This window comes from Haliotis cracherodii, unplaced genomic scaffold, assembly GCF_022045235.1.
Source record: "Haliotis cracherodii isolate W230 unplaced genomic scaffold, xgHalCrac1.p SCAF_17, whole genome shotgun sequence".
NCBI lineage: Eukaryota > Metazoa > Mollusca > Gastropoda > Lepetellida > Haliotidae > Haliotis > Haliotis cracherodii.
The window spans coordinates 5,907,208-5,930,687 of NW_027266272.1; positions in this window are offsets into that span (position 1 = coordinate 5,907,208).

Genomic DNA, 23,480 nt, shown 5'->3' on the forward strand with positions numbered 1-23,480 from the left:
TTAGTTCCCTACGATACTCTTCCAAAGTATATTCTAAAACTATTGAGCCATTTTTTTGAAAAATACCTGTGTAACAGGTGTCTCATAACCGGCATACGTGAAAAGTGATTTTGTTAACATTGTACAATATAGCGGAAAATTCACCTTGGCGATCGTGTTTGCATATTTTCCAAAACATCCAAATCGGTCCTATGGTTATCGGCGGCGTTTCAAAATGACCATTGGTGACTTCCTAAAAATACAGATACCCGGAATCAGTACACTGATCACTAATATGCAATATTTGAAATGCAGGTCTCCAAGTAAATATTTCATCACATACACTAAATAACACCGTAAATGGTGAATTAGTAATGTGTCATTACAAAGATGTACAGAGTTCCTAATTTTCAGTGTATTTGTGTGCGTGATGATTGTCAATCTTATTCGAATTCAACGTGAGGGTTGAAGTAGAGGGACATATATGTCCTGGCATCCATGGGTTAATGCGAATATGTAAATACTTGTTTTAATGGAACATTGTGTGAAAAACGAATGTTAATAAATTGTCCTTATATTGTCCATCCTAAAGATCGTGGTTGGCAGGGGATCGAGACAGCAGAGGATTACTCATGAAATGTAGTTCCCGTCAAAAATCTTGTACACATCAAAAAGTGAAATTTATACTTTATGAACATCACTTTTTTAAGTTTGTTGAAAAAAGACCGGGTCATGTGAGCAGCAAACAAATCCGTTAAACTTCAAAATATGCATTTATTGCAATTTTAACTCACTAGTAACATGTATTTTCGTGTATAACCATATCTGTACTGACACTATAATGGGAAACACATATGTTGAAAACAAACTACATGTACCTCGATTGATGAAAATCTCCTCGTCAGCGCGAAGTCCTACACTGCTGTATGCACACGTCCCGTCATTTTGAATGAGTGCACCGACTAACTGAGGGCCAGCGTGACAGCACATATTTGATGATAGAGATAAACGGTTTCGGCTCAGGAGCGCCAGAATTGACAAGGAGGAGAAAAGCTCCTCGATGCGCTCTGGGTATAGTAAGGGCCCAGACACGGTTAACTGACACGAGATTTGGCTCCCGGTACCAGGCAAATTTAACAGCCCTCGGGTTTTATCCTCTCCGTCGTGTGCACAACCTTAAACAAACCCTCGAAGGTGCGTTTTATCCTACGCGTAATAACTTGTTTGATTTATGCAGAATAACCCTTTTATCATAAATGGTGGAATTGGTGATGATAAACATCTGTGTAAAACCACATGTAAGGATTGCAGTTGAATCGACTCTTCTATTTCCTCAATGACTGTATTTACGACAATGACATATATCAGTGTACCACAGTTTGACCCTGTGCTCTCATACGCCAATTGCAATTTGAAACAGTGGCAACACAGCAACTATCACCTGTCAATCAAGAGCTGAAAAGGACAATCTCATGACCTCCATGTGTACCATGTGTTGTTATGCTTATCTATTTGATTGTGCTATTTGTCTCAACAAACTGTACAACACAATATTATATATAAACATGAAACCCTTACAGAGTGTGACCAGCAAACCTTAACTGATATTGTTGATAATATTGATTATTTATTTATAGAAAGTTGGTTTTAAGATTTTTTGTTTTGTTTGTTGTTTAACGCCGCACTCAGCAATATTCCAGCTATATGAGGGCGGTCTGTAAAATAATCGAGTCTGGACCAGACAATCCAGTGATTGACATCATGAGCATCGATCCACGCAATTGGGATCGATGACATGTATCAACCAAGTCAGCGAGCCTGACAACCCGATCCCGTTAGTCGCCTTTTACGACAAGCATAGTCGCCTTTTACGGCAGGTATGGGTTGCTGATTATTTATTTATAGAAAGTGCCAAGACATCACTTGGTTTTAAGACATGTAATGAAACAAATACAAACATGCAAAGCGACGTACATTTTCGGTCATGAATGGACGACCATCAGGGTAGAACTACTTTCCACAGAAACATAACAATAGGAAACAAGCAAAGATAAATTGATTAAAATAAATCATTGAAAAACAAATTAACATAGAAATAATTTGCAGTCAAAATAATCAAAGCTGAGATGTGATGATAGTAAATATATTTGTTCTGTAAAATGTCCAGAATTATTATTTTGATATTATTTCATGCTTGAAAAAGTACACAGGTTAATTCTCACTGGCTGAATGGGTAGTCATGTGATCTGATATTTTGAGTTCACACACCTGTGAACGGACAGCAAAGTTCACACGATGTGGACAATTGTTTTGTTTGCTGGAACTACTTTCCGGGGTTCCCCCGAACTCTCGATAGTGTTTACAATCAACTCGTGTTTCTATTTTCTTTTTAATCTCTGCATTTACCAGCAATATAATAAATTTGGTATTTTTCTGGTCTTGTGACATTTTATCTGACTTATAAATAAATGTTTTGGTTCTGGTGTTTGATGTCGTCTCCAATATGAAACAATGGATTGGACATTTGGATATGGAATGGCTATCCATGAATACTAGTAATGCAAGTGAAGAAAATGAATTCTGCAAAATTTGATTCTGTAAAAAACAGATTAAAGCGACTACTCCTGACCAGTTCCCAACTAAAACCCGATTCACTTTTGTATCTTAAAAAAAATCTCCAAAATTTGGGGGGAAACCAAGACACAGCAAATCAACAATGAAAAACACTAAATGGGCTCTGAAAATGTTCATTTTAAGCCAAATAAAATGAATCTAGTTTTTAAATAAATGAGACATTAAAAGGTAAGGACAGAAACTTAAATTAAAAAACCAACAAACTTGCCTACCTATGTTATCGATTTGTCATTGGGGACTGTCATCTGGAGACTGGATAACGATTCCGGTTTCTGAGTTGACCGACCTTCTCCATGCATTCTAGGTCGAGAAGCACCCTGACGTTGAAACACAAAGTACACAAGCAAGTGTCAGAGCACTCCGTTCAATCCCATCCATTCCGCATCGTCCGAATTTGTTGTAAGCACGGTGAATCCAGAGCAAACATCTGGGGTATCTACCCATAATACAGGCTGCTGCAAACGACATCGATACGCCGAACACTGTTGTCAGGCGAGTACTGCACATAGCTCCATCTATGGGACAGGAACGTGTGGTTCTAACAGTTGATGAGGATCTATATCCGGAGTTGATGGAACTCAAGTGGTCTGTTAACCAACACAAGGATATCCTAATACCCTGCCTGGGAGGACTGCATATAAGAATGAACATTCTTGGAATCCTAAGCCATCACATGGAAGAATCTGGCCTGTGTGAGTGGTTGATAGAATGTAATGTATTGGGCGCCAATGCAGCACAGAACACACTTTGCAGGCTATGTGGCAAGTACTTCTCCCGGACTCTGTTGATGTTGAGCTGAGGAGACACCTGAAATCTTGGGGCGTTGTCAGACACTGACGATATTGCACATATGGTAGACACCCTGACATCTGAGAGGTTCCACCAGCCAATCCTTAATTTCATCAAACTCCTAAAAGAAGAAGACCCGAAAGCAGAATTCTGGTGGGATTACATGATGATGGTCAGCATCTTACTTGATTGTACCAGGGCAAAGCGTGATGGATCATGGGAATTCCACTTGTATGCTTTCAGACGTATGCTCCCTTTTTTTCTTCAGATATGACCACGTAAACTATGCCCGATGGGGGACGGTCTACGTGGCTGAAATGGCCCAGCTCCAACCAAACATCTTGTGTGAGTTCCAGCAGGGAAAGTTTGTGGTCAAACACGCAAACCGATTCAATCAAGTTTCTCCAGAATACCAGAGTACAGAATGGTTGAATGCCACTGGGAAGAAGAGTGGGGGCTTGGTCGCCATCACCAAAGTAGCTTTTGGACTAAACCGATGGACTCTGTCAAATAACATTATGTTCTGCGTAACAATGGATGATGACGACGACATCTACACTCCCAACGAGTGTACCAAAGGAAGAAGGACGAAAGATGATCGAGATAAAGCACGACTGGTTACGTCACTGAAGCAACATTAGGTTTTCCATAACAAAGTAGCCACACTACAGAACATGATCAACAAGGATCCGGCCACTGTTTTGACAGGAGTCGTTACTTGGAGCAGAATATCTTAGCAAAATGCAGCTTGAGGATTTTTTACGAAATGTATGTGCTGGCTCCAGCAAATGCCGAGCATGTCGATCTCAAAGCTCCCATTCACAATAATAGAGCTCTGACATTTGCCTCACTTTACATTGTTATGCAAGACGTCAAAGGCCAACAAAGTACGATAAAGATGGATAGAAACATTTTGCAAAGGCTAATAACAACTTATAGGGTAGGACGTAAGGTCAACATGGACAACATCCTCCAGCATGAGCTTATGTTTGTTCCACTATCCATTGCCACAGCCAATGGTAACCTGCACTCAACGAACAAGTCTGTGCTAGCCAACATATTGACCAATGATGTACTGACATCATCAACTGTTGCACTGGATGGACCAACTCGCTTGCTGATCGATGGCCAGGCACTAGTGATGGCTCTTGGAAAGCCTAGGAACATAAGCACATTTGGAGAATATGCAAAAGCATTTGCAAACGTCGTGTGCAAGATTGGATCTACCTTTCAGAGGATTGATGTTACTGACCATTTATACTGAATCGCAAAAGAAACTTCACCATGGAAAGATATATGAGAAACCTTATTTGTCCAAACACTGTATACATACTTTAAGACATATCAAAACGATGAAACTTGGCAAAACTGATCATAAAGGTTGAAATTAAAGTGTGAAATGTTCTTAAACACAACATTAGTCTCTGAGAAAATGGCATCACAAGTCAGTATCTCGTGTGTCCGCCATGTGCATTGATGACTCCCGTGCAACATCGATAGATGGAATGGATGAGGCGGTTGATAAAGGCCATATAGGCACTTGGGCCCACACTCTGGGGAACGCCTGACGCAGTTCAGCTGCAGTTGTCGGCCTTGGGTGGACGTCATTAAGCCGTCTTTGAATCTCGTCCCACAGGTGCTCAATGGGATTTAAATCGGGACTGAGGGCAGGCCACTGCATTGTTTTGATGCCATTCTGCTGGAGGAAGTCTCTTGTTGCTCATGCAGTGTGGACACGGGCGTTACCATGCTGAAACTCGTGGTTGCGGCGACGTGCCAAATGAGGTATGGCGTGTGGGCTCAAGATTTGATCAATGTACCTGAGCTGCTGTGACACCATTGCCTCCCCCTGTACCGATGTTTTGGAAGACCACAGGGCTGATCCTATGTGCACGACCAATTCCACCCAACACCATGATGCTCGGATCACCCCACGAGTCTCTCTCAACAACACAAGCATCCGAATAACCCGGTCAAGGGTAAAGAACTATGTTTAACTATAGCTGTATCATTTACAGTTAGTTTCTCCACCATTACAACCATAAGTCACGCATGTTAATAAGAATCTGTTTGCATCTGACGCAGTTTGTAATCGAATTTGCCCTAATGTAGCGGCAGTCTTGATTGCTTGACATATTGAAGGTTAACGTATGGTTTCAATGGATTCCTTGTACATGGAAACATACAGCGAAATGTTTTATTTGTGGTCCCACCATGTTTAGTACCCTAGATATGACAAAAAATGAATTTTTAAAGTTTCTGTGGCGGCCACTTTGAATTTATCAAATTTGTGGGTTAACCGTTGAAATACACGCGGGCAAACCCCCTAAATCAATTTAGAACATACCAATACGTCCAGAAAAGTTGTTTGTTAGCCGCAAATATGAAAACCATTAACATTTTCTGAAAATTCGCCTAGTCTACTATGTTTACATAAAATCTATAATCAATTATATTTCTAAATTTCATTCTACTATTTCCAATCCAGGATATGGCTGTGGTTATATGAAGAACTCTACCCACAAAATATCAACTCTTATTCCGACACTTGAATAAGAATACATTCTGATAAGAAGTGGTATTTGCACCAGTTACCATACGATGTTTAAAAACGCGGTTATTTATAGACCTATGTGTAATAAAATAATTTAAAACATACAAATCTGTATTTACAGATGGATCCAAGAATGGTGACCCATTCGCGCGAGCCACTGCCATTAGATGTAATGCTGTAACACCAAGACCACCAGGTAACTATAACATTTTTACGGCTATTCAGGCTGTTAAACATATTTCGTGCAAATTGCGACTCTTATAAGAAATGATGAAACTATATAATGATCTTGCTTCTAGCCCACTGACTGACATTATAACGCGAAGGATGACCTGTTGATTAAAACAACGTAATGAATCAGGTGATCTTTGTCATTGAGAATCAAGAAAGTACATCTTGACTAATTTATCGTGAAGAGAGTAAAACAGTTTGAGTTTGACGTTACATTTTTTCCAGCGCCGTTTTAGCTCTACTTTTCATCCAGACGCAGGTTTGAAAAATAAGGAATTAAGAAGGGCAAAGCCATATATAACTAAATAAGAGAGTAATGACATTTTGCAATATGGCTCAGGTGGATCGGAATTCTATGAGCACTTTTAAATAAAAGCAACAAAAACATTTCTTTAATCATGAGATATGTAGTGATTCTGATGTGATATGTAGTGATTCTATCCTTCACTGTGTACGCATCTGTTTATCTCTTCAGCAAATTAGAAAAAAAGCTGGGAATTCACCCAAGTTGAATGATGAAAGACGAATTTTTAAGTCATTCACCATTGAGTGCATTTAAAAGTTGTAAAATATATGCCGAAAGTTGATAAAAATATTTGCCTTTTGTGATTCACCATTCGAATATACTTAATGTTGTTAGTTGAATGACAAAAGAAAATCGTCATTCGCCATTCGAATGTATTTTAATGTTGCAAGTTGAATGATGAAAGATTTGTTTTTTTCGATATTCGTCATTCATCAATCAAATGACGAAACAGTTCGTCATTAACCATTTGAGTATATTTATAAGTTGTAAAATGAAAGACAAAAATGAAACAAAAATCATCGTCTTTCATCATTTGCCATTCGAAAGTATTAAACATTGTTAGTTGAATGACGGAAAGTATAATCATTCCCCATTCGATTATATTAGAATCTTGTAAGTTAAATAACGAATGATGAAATAATTCATCATTCGCCATTAGAATGTATGTAATGTTGCAAGTTGAATGATGAAAGACTATATTTCTCGTTATTCACCATTCGTCAATCAAATGACGTAACAAAGAAAATATGATTTGATTAAAAACCTTTAAAAAATTAAACAATTCGCATAATACACTAATGTTGATGAGTATCCTAGACATCTTATGCTTAAGAATCAATAAACTTGCTTTTTCACAACAAATATACATTTAAAAAAAGTAGAGGTCATATGGTAACAAAGTCATTTCTTACACCACTCTTCATTGAACCAATTTATTTTTATACCAAATTACCCAGCCACTGATTACAATTTTGAAACTGTTGCAAGAATCGGTGGTGGTTAAATAGACGTAGTCGGATTTAACACGAGTTCTTTCAATTTCGATTACATTAAAGTAGTCTTGGTATACTTTCTTTTGACCCTCATCATGTTACTAACCAGGTTTTGTCAATGTTGTTTGAAATTTATACTCGTTTTATTCAAATCTAGAGCCACACATTTATGTTTCATAAATATTCATGGTAATTCATTGACGGATGCATGGTACATCAATTTGTCACAACTCTTTGCCTGCACTGATCGTGCATGAAACCATGGTAGAAACTTGTGCACCATTTGGTGCTTCAGGGTAGTTTAATTGTGTAGTATTGTGCCAACAGTCATACGTTAGCTGGTGTGACGTACTTATGTTAATACATTTTCCACATTAAAGAACAAATACCATCACACAATAAAAGCAAGCATCATGATCAAAATAAAATTTAGGGTAATAAAAACGATATTGCACTTCAAACCGTATATTTGCATTTGTACATGAAAAAGCTTGGTAAAAATATTGGATATGCGCATTTGTAGAAAACGTCAATTGCAGTTATATAGGCCACCGTGCGTATTTGGTGAGTGGCTGTGTGGCTGTGTAATTTGGGTTCAAGGCGGGGAACCCCAGAAATGGACTTCACACATTGTTACCATGTGGGAAATCCAGTTCGGGCTAAAGAACGCTTTAACCACTACCCCGGGACCCTTCCAGTTATATAACGGTGTGCCAGCTTAAACGGTTATAGATGAGCTTTAAGTTGACAGCCTTGGTCGTGGCAAATACATGTGACAGAAATGTTCTTGAGGAAATACAGTAGAAGTGGTTGACTTTAACGGACCAGTTGTTTTTCAATGCGATGTACTGTGACATAATAAACTAATATATTGATAGATATAACACCATTCTATAGATGTAAACACATTTGATGATACATCTGTGAGTTTAAAGTTCATTTTGACAGTCCGGGCCAAATCGGAACGAACACAGATGAACACCTCTGACAAATTCTGCCTCAAATACAAATCTCATATCGTTGCGCGAGAGAACTTTCGAAGCAGCAGCACCACCATTAAAGCGTCATGAATATTCAATACTTTCAAATCTCTGCTCAAAATTCATCTCTTCAAAAAGTCCATAGCTTGACTAAGATCTCAATCGCTATACACATGAGAATAGTAGTGATGGGCTGCATATACTTTCTGCAGAATATTCATGACGCTTTAATCAGTTCTCTTGCCCAACGATATGAGATTTGTGTTTGAGAAAGGTGTGCAGATAGCCAAACGTCTGTTCGACAAAGTACCAGCTGATAACAGAGATCCAAGACACAGCTTGTTGGAGTACAACAACACTCCCATCGGACATGTATCGCCCTACCAGATGTTAATGGGACGTCGTCTTCGTTCAACACTTCCAGTGACGTATGAAGAAATGAAACCTAAAACTGTTGATTCTGAAATCGTACAGAAGCAGACTGCTCAGTCAAAACTTCAACAGAAACAGAACTATGACAAGTCCGCGAAACAACTCTCAAAACTCAATATCAACGAGCCAGTGCGAGTTCGGTTTCCAACAGAAACCCTGTGGAAACCAGCCACAGTGATCAGCAAAAGCCAACATGACCAGGATAGGTCATACATCGTTCAGTCCAACCATGGTGCTTAAAACCGTCGTACACTTGTTATCAACCAGTGACAAACTCAAACCTGCTGTCAATCAAACTTGTGAAACCAAGCCTGAGACAAATGAGCAGAAAGTAACCAGCACACCAATCAAGACAGCAAATCCGAGTGTGAGTTCAAGTCTTTCACAGAACTTAGCACACATCACCAGGACTGGTCGATCTGTGAAGCCTAAGGTCATGCTAGACCTATAATCATTTGACATTTGTTTAGTTAAATTGATTTGGTCAACATATCTGAGTTCATGTGAGTGAATGGTTAAATTTCCATTGATTTTATTGTCGAGCCAGAAAGTGAATTTCAAGCAAATGTGCTTTCTGTTTTATTTCATTGCAGTTTGTATTAATGTTGACGAACATATAATTGAGCTTTTCTATGTGTAGAACTGTAACATCTAACTTTAATTTTTGAGAAGGCAGATGTAGTGATTTGTGGCAAATCTGCCAGGTTTTATGAGTGCTTCATAATCAGTATGCTATGAAGAGTCCCTAATCCCCCCCCTCCCCCGCACTAAATGCCATGTGGTCCAAAATGGAGGATTAAACTAGATTGCTCCCAGACAGTGAGTCTATCTTTAAAAGATACAAGAGTTTCCTTGTGACTGAAGATAACCCACATAACATTACAAGCTATGGCTGCTGAGTTGATTGTATGATTCCACCTATATAAACGTGTGAAACACTATCTAATCGTGTTCGCGAAAAAAAGAGCGTAACCTGTCCCAGCGCTGAGAACGTACACATTTATAGGAAATGTCAGTTTCATGGAGGCCATATGTATCATCGGAGGAGAAATAATAAATACAGTGACACAAGAGAAACGGGAGTATGTAAAAGTCCACGTCACCTTTTAACATGTTCCAATTTAAATATGCAAAACCATAAAATCTGGTATTCCGGATATGGTATATACGAGTACTTGCTGCATACACAATTCCATAATAATACATTTTAATAAGCATGAATTACACATATCCCCCGCCAATATGACATGACCTGTTGTGTGCAATGCATTAGCTCCTGTGAATTATGTTCACTGGGCCTTTTTGTAAATGGCCTTGTTACGATGTAAATTTTAATAAAAAGGTAAATTGTAATACTTGCAGCAAATGGTAATAATTTTGACGTAAATTGTAATAACAATGTAAATTGTAATAATATTTGACGCAAATTGTAATAAAAATTGACGTAAATTGTAAAAATCCCTATTTGCGGTAAAATGTAATAAATTCTTACGTAAATTGTAATAACCTTACTACCGTAGTGTCCAAGACGCCAATTGACTAGAAATGATCTTTGTCAGTTGAGCTTGCGTTTCACATGTACAATTTGAGAAATACTGTGTATGATGACAAACGTACAAAACTGTTAAACTGTGGGTCGAGTTGATAAGGACTACATGATCCTTTTCTTGAAACAAACGGGGAGATTTAATCATATTTATACAAACATTATTCATTTTATTTTGACGAAGAATTCAAATACAACAAATGAGTTGACAGATCCCGTGCATACACACATAACATCCGGTATCATCGGATTACTCTTGTACAGTTTCAAAGAGTATACGAATTATCATAAATTTCCTGTATTTGTTGCATTTTGTATAACCTTTAATTGCTCATATCAGCATTTTTGTGGGACCTCTCACAAAGTAGTGTCACTCATCTTTCACTTGCAACTATATGTAGAATTGCAGTCATAGATCTGATACCAATGACATATAGAGGTCGTATTTACTGGCATACATACATACATACATACATACATACATACATACATACATACATACATACATACATACATACATACATACATACATACATACATACATACATACATACATACATACATAAACACACACACACATACATACATACCTATGTGTGTATGTGTTTGTATGTATGTGTGTGTGTTGGTGTCTATATGTGTGTTTGTGTGTATGTGTGTGTGTATACTGATGAGGGCATAGTATCGGAGATAAAAATAATTTGGTTTCAAAGTCACTATTATTTTCATTGGAATGTTAAGAAGGTATGCTATAATTTCATTATTATATTACAGTGCTTGATGTTAGGTGGAATTATTTTAATCTTCTTAAACCCCCAGAAAAGATTATCCTCGGAGGTAATTTTTGTCCCTATATATGTCATAAATTAATGATAACTGCTTCCTATTGTCAACGCGCATGTTGACGGGGAATTAGCTCTTGGGGGAATAAGAACAAAATCAACATCACTGTCCCGGAACGCTTTATGCACAACACGTACACTGTAAACAACACTTGAACAATTAGCGGAATACCTGCCCTGACAACACAAACACAGCGATGAGCGGACCTTCCAGCTCAAGCGTGCAAGAGGTGAGCGTATCTCCGGCTCACCTCAGGGCGTTTCCTACGAGCGGCACATCCTGCTCCAGGTCGTCCCTACACCAGCACTCGGAATACCAAGCCTGACTAACACCGTAGTAACTGTGTAATTGTAGCACATATGAAATGAACAACAATGGAAATACAATGACGTTGCTCTGGACATGGGACTCCTGGGGGTGACACAGCTTAGTGCATGACCAATTAAGGCAATAAATGTCATACTATAAATAACAGTAATGAACGGGAAGTGATAAAGTAGCCAAGGTTGGCTGTCAGTCAATATACAATGAAATGTTGGTGAGGATTAACAACGGGGATTAGCGATAAGTTATGGAGACATGGCTACAGGGTAATTTGCCTATGGAGTCAAATGTACTTAAGACAATGGTAGTCATAAATCAGTCGCTATGACACTAGGAAAGGAAATATTTTATGTTATATTAATGATCCATATGTTAATCATACATTGCTACAAATATTGCATAAGTTAACATGGTTTGCATTTATTTATTATTATTTCTATATCTGTGAGAAGTTCACAGAGATCGAGAATGCATAATATCTAATAGTATATGCAATGTAGGTAAAGAATATCCAACCCCCTCTTATGATATTGATAAAACATAGTATATAATGTTATGTATTAAGTATTCTCCTTTCCCATGGATGGGAAATCAATGCTGCATTTGCTGACGACTGGCATTTTTCCTTTGACATTGCACAGCAGATCTGTCACTCATTTGTTGTATTTGAATTCTTCGTCAAAATATGATGTATAAATACGATTGAATTGTCTCGTTTGTTTCAAGGAAACGGCCATGTGGTCCTTATCAAATTTAGTAAACCTCCAATGCAAATCGACATAATTTCAGGGTCCGGTTGCACAGAACTCTATTCGGTAAATCGCAATTCAATGTTATTGCAATGGATTCCTAGATAAGCTACTATTGGATGATAAATCAATTAACCTATTTGTCGAATAAACGTACCTAATGTAATCCATCATTTTTAACCCGAGGATGGATCTTTCAGTCATAAATTTCGATGTGTACAGTTGCTAGAGTATCATTCTAACAATACAGACATGACACAAGCTGCACGTAAGATAATTAATAAAGGTAGTCCTTGCGGGTTCACATACCTACATGTACATCACCCAGGACATTGTTATTATTTGCTTTACATCCTCCGGGAAACGTTAAAAAAATTGAAATTTGAATAATAATAAATTGATATTATGTATATGAACATGTATAAATCAGCTTGCACACCGACTACTGCAGAATGACATGTCATCCATTTGCTAGTTTAGTTTAAACACATTTTATTCACAGAACAAAATGAGAATTGTATTGGGGACAAGTTCTTGCAACTTAGTAAACCCCTCTCCGCATAAAATATGTACAAATATACAGTTGCAAAATGAATAAATTTGCTTCAGTCAGTAACAGTCAGACTTTCCACATTTACACATCAATATATTTGTGTAAGTGTGTTACGTTATAATTATTCCATTGTGTATATTACTACCTACTTTACCAATTGAAATATGATTCCATTAGGTTAAATATGAACAATTATGATGAAAATCGTCAATAGGATATGTTACAATGAAGTACAAAACACACAGAGTATTTCTCAAATAAGAAAACTAAGTTCATTCTAGTAATTAATACTCTTCTGGACAACAATAGAAATGAAATTCCAATGCGTTTATGTATACATATAATTATACAACAACGTACGATAACGACCTCAATCCTCCCCAACACCCATACTTTAATGACGATTGTACGATAAACCCTGTACAAACCCTGACAAGGATAGGTTCTAGTCTTTTAACGCCTTTGACACTAAACTTATAAGGTTATTGCAATTTACGTAAAAAGTTATTACATTTTACCGCAAGTTGAGATTATTACAATTTACGTCAATTTTTATTACAATTTGCGTATTACAATTTACGTCAAATTTTATTACAATTTACGTTGTTATTACAATTTACGTCAAAATTATTACAATTTGCTGCAAGTATTACAATTTACCTATTTATTACAATTTACGTCGTAACAGGCCTAATTGCAGCACTAAAAAAGGTTATTACTGGTGTTGTCTTGCCATCTGCAGTATATGGTAGAATATGTAACTGTATTTTTAATGAGTAAGGATGAGACATATGGACGACCAACTTCTTTTATCAATTAGGAGTGATGGATTCGGTGTAGGTTCTAATACTGTTATCAAGCAAGTGAAGTACAGAGTAGGGTTGACAAGAATATATACAGGGTAGGAGGCAGTGTTTATACAATTAAGTAGGTTTAAGATCAGTTACGCTGTAATGGGCTCCACATGATGAACAAGTATGCCAAAATATGCATGTACCTCAACGTCAACCGTCTCGTCAGCGTGAAGGACAACGCTGAGCAATGTACGCCTCCTCCTGAACGTGGAAGACAGCACTAATGAATACACGTCAACACACCTCGTTTTAGAAGAAGTACATGTACCTGAAGAACTGCCCTGCTTGACACACACCTCTGCCAACGATAATGACTCCACTGATTGAAGAACACCTATACAGTTTCCACTCACAGCCCGGGCGCGATAGTCCTACAGTTTGATATCCACCAGCGTGTCTCCTCTTCGTGACGAGAATCCGCGAAACAGTCAGGTACACACTAGTTTACACCATCACATGTCTACTTATCATGATACTGTTGATCTAGAACTTGATGTTTTATCTGTCATTTATCATGTCCAGCATAATACTTATTGAAATCATTACTAAGGTATTGAATGTTGTAACCATGGTCAAACAACGTTTGAGCAAGAATCGTATAACCATCTTTGACATCTTTGTAGAAAGAACATTCTCAATTGTTCCTGAAAGTCAAATGCTGAAACTGCTGAAAATGGAAAATGGAAGTCATCCAAATGGGGTTTAACGTCGCGTCCAAGATTGCACTTACATATTCTATCATATACTGCAGAGAGCAAGACAACGCCAGTAATAACTTTTTTTTAGTGCTGAAATTAGGCCATTTACAAAAAGGCCCAGGTTCACAGGAGCTAATGCATTGCACACAACAGGACATGTCATATTGGCGGGGGATATGAGTTATTCATGCTTGTTAGAATGTATTATTATGTAATTGTGAATGCGACAAGTACTCGTATATCCCATATCCGGAATACCAAATTATATGGTTTTGCATATTAAAATTGGAACATGTTATAGCCACGTGCATGTACGTGTTGGTTTGTCTGCTTGTACGAGCCCAGACTGATTCCGATGTGTAATGCTCGCTCACTGCGATACCATGCTACAGTTCAACATGAATACTTGAACACACTTTAAACGGACACCAAGCTGACCAGTCCTTGTTTTAGACCCTTCATGCCCAGCGACAGACAGGGTAACAACAAGTACCATCGTTTAACGTCTTTTGGTGTGACGCGACCGGGGATCGAAACCCTGACCTTTCGCTCTCCTGGTGGACACTCTACCACTCACACGCGGTCTCTTCCCTCTTTTCATTCAGTCTCGTCATAGGGTCAACATATTGTGTATGTAATGCTTTATCATGTACATGGGATATACAAGTATCATACATCGCACTTACGGACCAACGTCACTTGGGCGATTGATCCTGATAAATAATACAAATGGGCAATTTATATTGTGCTATATTTCCACACCACACAGGGCATGCTCACAGCCCAGAACTAAATGTTGACAGAACTACAGCTATTCGTGGTAATGTTTCAATGAATTTCCGTTTACTTTCGACCATTTCTCTTCAGGGGCATGAAGAAACATCCTTTGAACTGTTTAATGCTGGCAAAGACAGAACAACCGTCAACTCAGTCATGAATATTCTGTATTCACTGAGACTGGTCTTCTATTTTCACTATGACCGAATTAACAAAAATCACTGAGATAACCATTTCTACGAACATATAGTCATGTCCACGTTGGTTTTGGTAACGTTTTAATTATTCTTTCAAGGCTCATACGTGTCACAAACTGCTCCTCTTATGAGTTCACGTAATCAGGACAATCAGTTGTTCAGATCGAAGGGGAAACAAGAAACAAGATATTTCACACATTGAATACCCTAATTGTTAAAACTTTTTGTGAAGTTGTCGACCGCGAAATCTAATTATGTCATTACAAATGAAACATAAATTGGCACTTAAGTGCAAGTAACAACAATATGTAATGTCAATAAAATGCGTTATCAAACATTTGAATATGATTATATACAAAATCAACTATTCTTGCGCTCTACGTGACCGTTGTAGGAAGCATATACGCTGGTCATGTGACAGAGATGGCGCTCTGCAAAAGAACAATCTCGACTGGCGAGTTACATGAGAAATGTACAGTTCATAACGAAATATTTTCAAGAGAATAACAAACTGCAAGAAGCGATATTAACTCCACAAGTGACCATCTGTCTACAAGTTAAGATCTGGGGCTGAATAAGTCTTCAGTAACCCATGCTTACCTTAAAAGGCGATTATGCTTGTCGTAAGAGGCGACTAAAGGGATCGTGTGGTCAGGCTCACCTGTCACTCCTTCGGCAAACCCTCCCCTGTCTATCTGCCGACCACCTTCACCTGTCATTCTGTCGACCACCCTCACCTGTCACTCTGCCGACCACCCTCACCTGTCATTCCGTCGACCACCCTCACCTGTCACTCTGTCGACCACCATCCCCTGTCCCTCTGTCGACCACCCTCACCTGTCACTCCAGCAGCGGTCATTCTGTCGGCCTACCCCTACCTGTGACTACTTCGGCCTCCCCTGCCCTGTCCCTCTGTCGACCACCCTCACCTGTCATTCTGTCGACCACCCTCACCTGTCCCTCTGTCGACCTCCCTCACCTGTCACTCAAGCATCTGCCATTCTGTCGGCCTACCCCTACCTGTCACTCCTTCGGCCTCCCCTCCCCTGTCCCTCTGACGACCACCCTCACCTGTCCCTCTGTCGACCACCCTCACCTGTCCCTCTGTCGACCTCCCTCACCTGTCACTCAAGCATCTGCCATTCTGTCGGCCTACCCCTACCTGTCACTCCTTCGGCCTCCCCTCGCCTGTCCCTCTGACGACCACCCTCACCTGTCCCTCTGTCGACCACCCTCCCCTGTCCCTCTGTCGACCACCCTCACCTGTCATTCTGTCGACCACCCTCCCCTGTCCCTCTGTCAACCAACCTAACCTGTCATTCTGTCGACCACCCTCCCCTGTCCCTCTGTCGACCACCCTCACCTGTCATTCTGTCGACCACCCTCCCCTGTCCCTCTGTCGACCACCCTCACCTGTCATTCTGTCGACCACCCTCACCTGTCCCTCTGTCGACTACCCTCACCGGTCACTCTGTCGACCACCCTCACCTGTCACTCTTTAGGCCTCCCCTCCCCTGTCCCTCTGACGACCACCCTCACCTGTCATTCTGTCGACCACCCTCACCTGTCACTCTGTCGACCTCCCTCACCTGTCACTCAAGCATCTGCAATTCTGTCGGCCCACCCTTACCTGTCACTCTGTCGATCAACCTCACCTGTCACTACAGCAGCTGTCACTCTGTCGACCCACCCTTACCTGTCACTTCGTCGGCCCACCCTCACCGGTCAATCTGTCGGCCCACCCTCACCTGTCACTCCGCCGGCCCACCCTCACCTGTCACTCTGTCGACCCACCCTTACCTGTCACTCCGTCGGCCCACACTCACCTGTCACTCTGTCGACCACCCTCACCTGTCACTCCAGTATCTGTCACGCTGTCGACCACCCTCACCTGTCACTCTGTCGACCACCCTCACCTCTTATTCCGTTGGCCCACCCTCGCCTGTCACTCCGCCGGCCCACCCTCACCTGTCGCACCGTCAGACCACCCTCACCTTTCATTCCAGCATCTGTCGCCCATTCGACCCGTTCCCTCATCTGTCACTCAAACAGTATCCCTGTCACGTGTCACTCCATCGTCCCGTCCACTTGTTTTGACCATGTGGATTTCGTAATCGCAGCAGGCAGAGGTACTCTTGCATTGTCAAATGTCGTCACCTGCAATTCGTTGTACCGAACTAGTTGAGTTCACATATCCATGCTATTTACTATCATCCTTTCATTTTGTGCACGATAATATTCTCAACGTTTAACAGGGAAAATATGGTACAGACAAGTATTAACTAGAATTTTCTTGTACCCTTTCATATGACAATGTTTGTTTGTTTTGTTTAGTTGTTGTTTAACGCCGCATCCAGCTATATTTCAGCTTTATGACGGAGGACTGGACCATACAACCCAGTTTTTGATGTTATGAGCATCGAGCCATGCAATTGGGATGCGATGACATGGATCAACCGAGCCTGACCACCCGACCCAACAAGCATGGTAGCCTTATCGGACAAGCATGGGTTGCTGAAGACCTATTCTAACTCGGATGTTCACGGGATCATAAGGCAATGACAGTGTGATCTGACTCAGGCCAGTCTGAACGTCCTAACGTCCAAATAGTTACACATGTAGAATCCGTGTATTTAGATTAGGATTAAATATGAATACGGGTGGATTTTGCACGCCGCTTGTAGTAACACACATTCCATTAATATCACGGCGGGGCCATCAAGAAAAGGCTTTACACATTGTTTCTAAGGGGAGAATCGAACCCGGATCTTCGGAGAGACGAACCATTGTTTCAACCACGAGGCCATCCTACAATCACGTCGAAGAGGGGCGTGACTGAAAAATACGCACTTCAGGTGATTCCCAGTACATTGAAAGCACAGGCTCAATATTTAAATACAATATGCTTTGACTGTACCACATCAGCTCCGTTCAGTGAGTAGGCGTGTTGCCCGACCAAACCCTTGGGGACAACGTTGTTCTGAAAAAAGTCTGTAAAACGTAAGAGACACACGCGTAATTGAACAATATTGCTCCACCATTATAACTGCGGTGCATACTTTTTCCGTTCACGAGTGCCAGAATCATACATCGTGTGTTCGTATAACTGACTGACCCTTCTTATAATTAATGGTATGAAAGCACCAACCCATCTTCATGGGTTTCAGCAAAGTGGCACATGTCTTAGACCTGCATCATATTAAGATGACACGCTGTGATACAACTGATATGCTCGTATTTAAGGGGTCGTCAAAACACCTCACTCTCTCGGCTTATGGCGTTTCCACAAAAGTGCATATGACAGGGGGAATATTTGCAAATATTTGATAGTAGTAAAAATATGTACTTTAACAAAAGAAACATGCATGGGCAAGTCATAAGAATGCTCTGGATTGACATGCCACGAGACAAATACGTTAATTAAGCACCATCTGAAACCTGCTGCAGCGTGAAGGAAGACAGGGCGGACATGAGATTAAAGACATCGTAACGGGCATCTTGGAACTTTTCTCCTTCACAATCAATTGTTAAAGGCATATTGCTATCGGACTAACCTTATAAATAAACAGTTTACAAAACAATCACTGGACACCAATACATCGAAACCTCATTGTCTCTTCCTGGGGCTGATGTCCACAGAAACAAAAGAAAGATACAATACTTATATAGTTGTGGAAATGATGTGAAATATACATGTATTTACCGAATCATCAAAACGTCAAGCACAAAGAACACTCTCCGAACGAGTGAGTGAGCGATTTAGTGAGTATGCTTTTATGCCGCTTTTAACAATATTATATTAGCAATATCACGGCGGGGGACACCAGAAATGGTCTTCACACTTTGTATCCATGTAGGGAATCCAACCCGGGTCGTAGGCGTGACGAGCAAAAGCTTTAACCACAAGGCTACCCGACCGCTCCCTCTCCGAACGTGCAAACAAATCTTGAGGTGGTTACAGATGCACTCTGTGATGCATTGAGCCCGTTAATTGCCTCATGACAGTCACCGTCACCGACTGGCTAAACTTACCTCACGTCCATAGAGACGTCTCCTCTCTCCAATCGCAGTCGGCAATGTCAAAGTCATTCTCTGTTATACCTTGTATTATGAATTCCAATCTCCTGGACACTGTTTGTCAACTCTAGAAGCTAAGGTATGGAAGCTCATAGCACTTTTGGGCGGCAATACCTGCTACGGATGATAAGAATTCTGCTGCGCTATAAAATTAACTTTGGGGCCACATATCGAGTAGAAGAGGTCAAGTAAATGAGGTCGAAGTGTATAGCGCATACTTACAAATATAGCGCATGTCACAAGGGCTCCCGTATCCACGGCCGTTCGGACTCTACGGTAAAGTAGCTCAGGGTTATACGAAGTGTTCCTGAGCTGGATGGTCTCCGGCACACCCCCAGTCAGCGCCAGATAAGCGTCACTCGGCCACCCCCCTTCAAGCACACTGTAGAACCCGTGGAATCTGGTCGTAAGTAAGTATATTTGGATTATGTATGACACAATATTCCCACAGATACAATACATCGGCGATGGGGTAGCCTCACCACGCCGAAGACACCGAGATCGATTCCTCACACAGATATAATGTATGAATGCCATTTCATGTTTTACGTCTTAAAAAGATCAATCTGTCTGGCTAGTTGAGAACTCATATTCCTGCAAAATATAAATATATTTGTCTGACTGTCTCTAACAACTATGATACTTTGAATAGATGGTGTGGGTAAATAATGTTTGGTGTCAATGTGTTATTAATTTGCATAGTTATATAAAAAATGAATTGTTCTTAATGTGAAACGAGTAAGCATAATTAAGAATAATACCTTACCTTATTTCGTTTTGATTCCATAACACTGCATTTATTTTTAAGGAGATTAGGTTTTACAAGTCTAAAGATAACCTAGACATATGACCTCGGGCATAATAGCATACATATCTATATTCAGTATAGTTCTCTCCCAGTATAGTTGTTTACCTATACATGACATTTAGGATCTGACTCCGTATATACATTCTCGATCATTCCTAACGGATTTATCCATGTTTTGTTATCCATTTGAATAACTTTCTTGGCTAGCGCCTTCTCCATCAGTGAGACCCACATCTCACTGTTGCCGGAACCAGAGCCAGCACTCATCAGGAACCTGGAACCGTCATGGACTGGCATGAAGTCGTCGATGTAGACGTCCTCCCATACCCCCAGTCTCCACGGCAGACAGTGGAAGACACCATCAGTCTTAGGAGTGTAGGACCTCTCGCTGACCACTTCGCAAACAGCCTGCCACTAATCATAAAATGATTATTAAATTCAATGATTCCTGTTGATAGTGTATTTCGCTATTGCCCACAGGGGAGAGAATGGGCTATTATGCCCGAGGTCATTCCATGTTTTTGGGGAATGACTGTATGGGAACTTGTCAGCGTGAGCTATTATGCCCGAGGTCATTCCGTGAAATTGTGGGGAATGATTGTGTGGGGTCGTGTCAGTATGAGCTATTATGCTCGAGGTCATTCCATGTTTTTTGGGAATGACTGTATGGGAACTTGTCAGCGTGAGCTATTATGCCCGAGGTCATTCCGTGAAATTGTGGGGAATGACTGTGTGGGGACTTGTCGGTGTGGGCTAGTATGCTCGAGGTCATTCCAGGTTTTTTTGGGAATGACTATGTTGGGACTTGTCAGCGTGAGCTCTTATGCCGCAGGTCATTCCGTGAATTTATGGGGAATGATTGTGTGGGGTCTTGTCGGTGTGGGCTAGTAAGCTCGAGGTCATTCCCCGTATTCGTAATGTATGGTTATGTATAGTGATACTTGTTTATGATTACATACTAGTTTTCAATATAAATCTGTGATAGTCTTTTAGTAATTATTTTACAGTCCTCTGATGACAGATTTTCGCTTTGGCTAAATGTAGTTATTATCAATATAGAACTATTCATAGTTATGGCTAAATACTGTCGATGCGACGTTAGTGCAATTTTAACTCACTCACTCACAAGTAACATGAATTTTCGTGTATAACCATCTCTGTGGTGGGATCCAAGAAAACACATCTATCTAAAACAAACGACACGTTCCTCGATTTATGAAAATCTCCTCGTCAGCGCGAAGTCCTACACTGCTGTAGGCACATGTATGCACAGTGTGAATGACTAAACCGATAAACAGCCAGGTCTGCACAGATGTGATGATACAGATGAACGGTTCTGCCCGGGGGTGCCATACTTGATATTAGTTAATATATTCTACCGTTAATTAATGATCACTTAATCTTAGTTTATAAATGTGCACTCGATATTGTCTTATTTCACAGTGACTGAGATATACATGTTCTAATTTTATTTCATTTTAAACTATCATGTATATCCAAAATTTGTTTCCTGTGCCTTTAGTTACATTAGCATCTGAAGAGCTTTCCTGAAGAGAGAGTCAAATTTAGACTTTATTGTCTCTTTGAATGTTGGTGATAGGAAATCTGAATTAGATTGGGTTGGTATACCCATCCAATTCTATTGACCAATCATTTCCCACCACCCATATCTATCCGTAACTATTATTTTTGTAAAACCGTGGTCCAAGTATTCATTTCTTCCGTTTTACTTGATTTGCCAAACACTACAACATTTTGGGGTGGAGTGGGCAAGCAGTCAAAGCGCCAGTCTTGCAAGCGCAAGGTGCAGAGTTCGTATCCCGCTTGTGACCAGGTTGTTATTCAGCCTTGGGACCAACAATGTTTACATGTCTTTAAAGTGTTGTACCTACCCCTAGTGTACAGAACATACGCCCTGTTCACTCAGAAACACTACTCGCCCGATGGTAGATTACCAAATGGTCCAAACACGAATACGCACATACACCCGGGTGTCAACCTGGACAAGTGACTTAGTTCAAATGTGCCTTTATTCAACCAGCTGGGAATGGGTACCCGATATGTGAAAGTGGATGTTAAAACCTCTACCGCCCCTAGACAGCTTGGATTGTATATTCCCCAGGGAGTTTAGAATGATAGTTGGAATGCGATTCTTTGGAAAAGGCCTATTTACAGCCTCAGACACATCGAGGCCAACAAACCTGATCTTGTCCTTCTTGATAAATCCAATGAAATCATTTATATCATTGAATTTTTTGTCCCTTTTGACACTAATGTCATTGACAAGATTGAGAAAAAACATGTCAAATATGCGGACCTCGCTTTTGAAATGTCACTCTTGCATCCCAAGGACCAAGTTTTCCGACTCTCCATTGTTCTCGGTGCCCTAGGTTTGGTACCTCCCAATCTATTGACTGATATGGGGAGAGTACCCGTGTTTGCTACCAGGAATACAGCCCTTCTGACAATCTGGGTAACGCAGAAGGCTGCAGTGTTGGGGAGTCTTCACATTCTCCGAACATTTCTCGTTGAGTTTGACTAGGCAGCGCTTCCTCGGAGAAGTCCAATTCGCTGTCTGGGCTGCGTGCAGAGGGGCCAAGGGCCCTGAGCTGATGAGGAGCCTAACCTGCCTGGCTGTGCCAGCATCAACGAAACCTCTTTGCTGCATTTTACATTTTAATCTGTACATATTAATAACAATAATAACCATTAATCTTTAGTAACACTTGTAGTTTGATTTTTTAATCGGAAATAGTACTAAGTCATCGGCAAACATCAAATGACAAATATTTTAACCATTAAGTGTCATATTATTTCCATCAGATTTGATATAATATGGAAGATCATTGAGGAATATATCAAATAATATGGGAGACAAAGTGCATCCTTGTCTTAACCCGATGTTGGAGTAAAAGGATTGTGAAATGACCTTGTCAGATTTCACTTTGTCAGATATATCATTATATAGTGATGATATCATTTTTGAGATTTTATTTGATAAAAGCTTTGTTGGGAGTAGTGATCTGTCAACTGAATCAAAGGCCTTTTGAAAGTGTACAATGCAAGAGTACATTTACTTTTTTTGTAAATTATATTAATATTCAAAGAACATTAATGCGCCTTCTATATCCAAAATGACAGTGGTCTTGTTGTAGA